Source organism: Belonocnema kinseyi, chromosome 9 (genome assembly GCF_010883055.1).
Source record: "Belonocnema kinseyi isolate 2016_QV_RU_SX_M_011 chromosome 9, B_treatae_v1, whole genome shotgun sequence".
NCBI lineage: Eukaryota > Metazoa > Arthropoda > Insecta > Hymenoptera > Cynipidae > Belonocnema > Belonocnema kinseyi.
This window is the reverse complement of record NC_046665.1, coordinates 115,336,075-115,341,604: the sequence shown is the minus strand read 5'-3', so window position 1 is coordinate 115,341,604 and position 5,530 is coordinate 115,336,075. Positions and strand designations below refer to the sequence as shown.

The following is a 5,530-nucleotide window of genomic DNA, read 5'->3' as shown; positions in this document are numbered from 1 at the left end:
TTTTTTTTTGTAAAGCCTTGCTTTGCAGAAAAATTCGGCCAGACTAAGGTTTCTTCTTGGCAAGCGTTGAATTTTTAGTATAATAATATTAAAATGGTCTCATAGAGTTAAGCATTGCAACCAGAAAATTTAAAAAAATCTTAGCATGCTTGATAGAAACACATTTTATGATGTGTCAGGCTGCATGTAAGCGTTATGAAAAGCTCACCGATTGATTAAGCACCTGCTCATCTTTATCAATGAAATAGTACAGCGCCTTACCCAACGATTCAGCGGGGTGATAAAAATCCTGTTGAATATTAAGAAAAAGAGGGCTTGTCACGTCAGGGAATGTTAGGTGTTAATTAATTCCTTAGATAAATGGCGACCTAAATTCAAAATTATGCATCCTAGTTGCATTAATTCGCAAAGAAAGATTCACTGATTAGTTTGTGTAAGAATTAGGGTTGCTACAGAAAAGTCTTCCTTCAAAATGTAATAACTTTCCCCGGGTTTAGAGTTAAAAATAATCAGATTTCAAATAATTAAAAATTCAACTCATTTGGAAAAGTCATCTTTTTTTGGTCGAATTACACTATTTTTGATTAAAAATTAATATCTTTTTTGATTGAAATATCCATATTACTAAATTTTCTGGTCAGAATTGTTATTTATATATCCAAATTGTAAAGAAATTTTCTAAAATTTGCAGGATTTTCTGAAAATTGTAGAAAAAAATTCAATTCATTTTGACAGATTTTCCAAAGATTTCGTAAAGATTTTAAGAACTTCAAAAAATTTCAGAAATATTTTTAATATTTTGCAAAATTGGAATAGATTTCAGAGAGACTTCAGAAATTCCAAAATATTCCAAATCTGTTAAAAGATTTGAATAGTTTTCACCAAATTTCAAGGATTTAAATGACTTCACAAAAATTTCAAAGTTTCATGAATATTTTAAAACATTCTTAAAGATTTAAAAACTTTTCAAATATTTCAAAAAATTACAGAAGACTTATACGATTTCATAAAAACTTTTTAAAATCAAAAGAATTCAAAGATTTAAAAAAATAAAATAAAATATTCCACAAAAATTGCAAAAATTTCATAAAACAATTCAAAACAGTTCAAGCTTTAAAAAATTTCCGAAATTTCACAAAGACTTGAAAGATTTCGCAAACATTTTAAATATTTCAAAACTTTTCAAAAGATTAAAAAAAAAAACACAAAAGATTCAAATTATTTCATAAAAGTTTTTTATTATATAAAAAGAATTCAATAATTTAAAAAAATGACTAAATATTTCAGAATTTTTTCAAAACAGTTCAAAGATTTAAAAAAAAAATTAAAATATTTCACCAAGATTTCAAAAAAGTGTCAATGATTTTGAAAAACATTGAAAAATATTTCAAATATTTTAGAAAGACTTTAAATATTTTTCATATTTCACAAAAATTTCAAACATTAAAAAGAATAATTTTTTTTAAAGATTCCAAACATTCTAAAATATTTATATGATTTCATACAAACTTTTAAAAATCAACATTCTAAAATATTATAAAGATTTAGAAGACTTCACAAATAATTTGAATATTTAAAATTTTTCAAACATTTTAAAAAATTCGAAAAACATTGAAAAACATTTTACAAAGATCTTAAAGATTCCAAAATATTTAAAATATTTTAAACATTTTTAGGATTTTAAATATTTTAAAGAATTCAAGGACTTCAAAAAACATTGAAAAATATTTCACAACGATTTCGAAGATTTCAGATATTCTAAAAAATGTTAAAGATTTAAAAAAGAATTAAAATATTTCACAAACATTAAAAAAGACTTTACAAACATTCAAAATCTTTCAAAGATTTAAAAAAATTACGAAATATTGAGATGATTTTATAAAAACTTTAAAAAATCTAAACAATTCAAAGATCTAAAAAAAAACTTAGAAAATATTCCACAAAATTTAAAAATATTTTAAACTTTTCTAGGATTTCAGATATTTTAAAGACTTCAAGGATTTAAAAAAACATTGAAAAATAATTTCACAAATATTTTAAAGATTCCAAAATATTTTAAATATTTAAAAGACTTCAAGGATTTCACTTATTTCAAAAATGTTTGAAAAAGAATTCAAATATTTCACCAATATTTTAAATATATCAAAAATATTTCAAATATTTTTAACATTTTTAGGATTTCAAATATTTTAAAGATTTCAAAAAACATTGGAAAATATTTCACAACGATTTCAGACATTCTAAAAGACTTTAAAGATTTCAAAAAGAATTAAAACATTTCACAAACATTCAAAATCTTTCAAAGATTAAAAAAGTTACGAAATATTGAAATGATTTCATAAAAACTTTTTAAAATCAAATGAATTCTAAAATCTAAAAAAATTAGAAAATAATCCACAAAAGTTTCAAATTTTTTTAAAAAGGATTTCAAAACTTAAAAGATTTTAAAAAACTAAAATATATATTTTTTTATTCTAGACATTCAAAATATTTTAAGTATTTTAAAGATTTCAAGGATTTCAATTTTTTCACAAACATTTTAGAAAGATTTTCAGTATTTCACAAACATTAAGAACATTTAAAACCTTTGCAAGCATTAAAAAAAAATTACAAAATATTTCAATGATAACATAAGAACTTTAAAAAATCTAAAGATTTCAAGGATTTTAATGAATTCACAAACATTGAAAAATATTTCATAAACATTTTAAAGATTTAAAAAGTTTGCAAAGATTTCGAAAAATGACAAAGGATTTCATATAAACTTTTAAAAATAAAAAAAAAATTTTTAAATTACAAAATATTTCACAAATGTTTCTAAGATTTCGAAAAACATTTCACAAAGTATTCAAATACTTCACAAATGTTTCAAATATTTTAAAGATTTCAAGGATTTCATAAAACATTGTAAAATATTTCACAAATATTTCAAAGATTCCAAAATATTTAAAATATTTCAAAGACTTAAAGGATTTCAAGGATTTCTCAAATATTTTAGAAAGAATTTAAATACTTCACCAATGTTTTAAATATATCAAAAATATTTCAAATATTTTAAACATTTTTAGGATTTCAAATATTTTAGAGAATTCAAAGATTAAAGAAAAATTAGAAAATATTCCACAATAATTGAAAAATATTTCACAAATATTTTAAAGATTGCAAAATATTAAAAATATTTAAAAGATTTCAAGGATTTCAACGAGTTCATAAATATTTTAGAAAGAATTCAAATACAAATAAAAATACAAAAGCATTCAAAAAATTAGAAAATTTTCCACACAAAAATTTCAAAGATTTCAAAGCTTTTGAAAAATATTTCACAAAGATTAAAAAGATTTCACAAACATTTTAGAAAGATTTTCAATATTTCACAAACATTTAAAACATTCTAAAATATGTTGCGTACTTTTAAAACATTAAAAACATTTAAAATCTTTGCAAACATTTTTTTTTTTAATTACAAAATATTTCAATGATAACATAAAAACTTTAAAAAATCTAAAGATTTCAAAGACTTGAATGATTTCACAAATATTTTATAAATAATTTAAAGATTTCACAAAAATTCAAAATATTTCAAAACTTTTCAGTTTCAAAGTTACAAAAGATTTCATCGAAACTTTTAAAAATTAAAAGAATTCAAAGATTCAACAAAAAAAAATTAAAAAATATTTCACAAAGAATTCAAAATTAAAAATAAATCAAAAACATTACACAACGATTTCAAAGACTTCAAAACATTCTAAAAGATTTTGAAGATTTCACAAAGATTAAAAATATTTTAGAAATATTGAAAAAGACTTCACACACATTTAATATATTTTCAAAATTTTTCAATGATTTATAAAAATTACAAAAGATTTAAATGATTTCATAAAAGCTTTTAAAAATGAAAAGAATTCAATATTAACAAAAAATTACAAAATATTTCACAAAAATTTCAAAGGTTTCACAAACGTTTCAAAACAGTTAAGATTTCTTTAGAATAAAATATTTCACAAAGATTTAAAAAAACTTTTAACGATTTTGAAAAAGTTTGAAAAATATTTCAAATATTTTTTATATTTCAAGGATTTGATTGAATTCACAAATTCCAAAATATTTCAAATATTTTAAAGCTCTCGAGGATTTTAATGATTTCACAAATATTTTAGAAATATTTTAAAGATTTCACAAAGATTTAGAATACTTCACAAACATTGAAAAATATTTAACAAACATTTTAAAGATTTAAAAAAATGACAAATAATTTCATAAAAACTTTTAAAAATAAAAAGAATTCAAATATTTAAAAAATTACAAAATATTTCACAAATGTTTCAAAGATTTCGAAAAACATTTAAGAACATTTCACAAAGATTTTAAAGATTCCATAATATTTCAAACATTTTAAACATTTTTAGGATTTCAAATATTTTTAAGAATTCAATCATTTCAAAAAACATTGAAAAATATTTCACAAATGTTTTAAAGATTCCAAAATATTTTAAATATTTAAAAGTCTTCAACAAGGATTTCAATGTTTTCACAAATATTTTAGAAAGAATTCAAATACTTCACAAATATTTAAAATATTTTAAACATTTCTCAGATTTTTGATATTTTAAAGATTTCAAAATATTTAAAAAAATTTAAATACTTCAATTTTAGAAATATTAGAGAAAAAATTCAAAAATTTTTAGGATTTTAAATATTTTAAAGAATTTAAGGATTTCAACGACCATTGAAAGAATTCCACAAAGAATTTAAAGATTCCAAAATATTTCAAATATTTTTAACATTTGTAGGATTTCAAATATTTTAAAGATTTCAAGGGATTCAAAAAACATTGAAAAATATTTTACGAATATTTTAAAGATTTCAAAATATTTTAAATATTTAAATGACTTCAAGGATTTCAATGATTTCACAAATATTTTAGAAAGAATTCAAACACTTCACAACTATTTAAAATATTTTAAACATTTCTAGGATTTGAAATATTTTATAGAATTCAAGGATTTAAAAAAAAAATTGAAAAATATTTCACAAATATTTTAATGATTCCAAAATATTTTAAATACTTAAAAGATTTTCAAGGATTTCACTTATTTCAGAAAGATTTGAGAAAGAATTCAAATATATCAAATATTTTTAAAATTTTTAGGACTTTAAATATTTTAAATAATTCAAGGATTTCAAATATTTTAAAGATTTCAAGAATTTCAAAAAACATTGAAAAATATTTCACAAATATTTTAAATATTTTAAAGAATTCAAGGATTTTAATGATTTCACAAATATTTTAGAAAGAATTCAAATACTTCACAAATATTTTAAATATTTTTAACATTTCTAGGATTTCAATTATTTTAAAGAATTCAAGGATTTAAAAAAATATTGAAAAAAAAATTGAAAAATATTTCACAAATATTTTAATGATTCCAAATATTTTAAATACTTAAAAGATTTTCAAGGATTTCACTTATTTCAGAAAGATTTGAGAAAGAATTCAAATATATCAAATATTTTTAAAATTTTTAGGATT

The 5,530-nt window shown here is 19.2% G+C and overlaps 1 protein-coding gene across 1 annotated transcript in view; it reads left to right on the top strand.

Annotated features, from left to right (window-relative positions):
- The window catches only part of LOC117180702 (glycerophosphocholine phosphodiesterase GPCPD1-like), a 66,644-nt gene that overhangs the window by 44,148 nt on the left and 16,966 nt on the right, over positions 1-5,530 (top strand). The window lies entirely within an intron of this gene.